The sequence below is a fragment of the Cebus imitator genome, unplaced genomic scaffold (genome assembly GCF_001604975.1).
Source record: "Cebus imitator isolate Cc_AM_T3 unplaced genomic scaffold, Cebus_imitator-1.0 Scaffold199, whole genome shotgun sequence".
Lineage (NCBI taxonomy): Eukaryota > Metazoa > Chordata > Mammalia > Primates > Cebidae > Cebus > Cebus imitator.
Window position 1 is genome coordinate 3,850,553 of NW_016107514.1, and position 666 is coordinate 3,851,218.

A 666-nucleotide genomic window follows, 5' to 3' on the forward strand; every position below is an offset into this window, starting at 1 on the left:
AAAACAAGCACATAACAGGATGATCAATATCATTCTCATTATGGCAATCTACATGGAAACCACAATGATAAACTCCTTTAACACACACTCAAAAGGCTATAATCCAAAGAAATATAAAATAACAAGTGTTAGCAAGGTCAGAGAGAAATCACCATCCTTAAATACCGTATGTGAATATAAAAGGATGCAGCCTATTTTTAACATAGTTTCGTATTTACTCACAAGTGAAAAAGAGTCTGGGCACAGTAGCTAACGCCTGCCATCACAGCACATTGGGAGACCGAGACAGGTGGATCACGTGAGTCCAAGAGTTCAAGACCAGCCAGGGCGACATAGCAAAACCCCATCTCAACTAAAATACCAAAATGAGCCGGGCATCATGGCACACACCTGTAGTCACAGCTACGTGGGAGGCTGGGAGCAGGAGGATTGCTCGAGCCCAGAATGTGGAGGTTGCAGTAAGCCGAGATCACACCACTGCACTCCACCCTGGGAGACGGCACAAGACCCTGTCTCAAAAAAGAAAGGCCGGGCATGGTAGCTCATGCCTGTAATCCCAGCATTTTGGGAGGCTGAAGCAGATGGATCACTTGAGGTCAGGAGTCTGAGACCAGCTTGCCCAACGTGGTGAAAACCTACCTCTACTAAAAACATGAAAATTAGTCA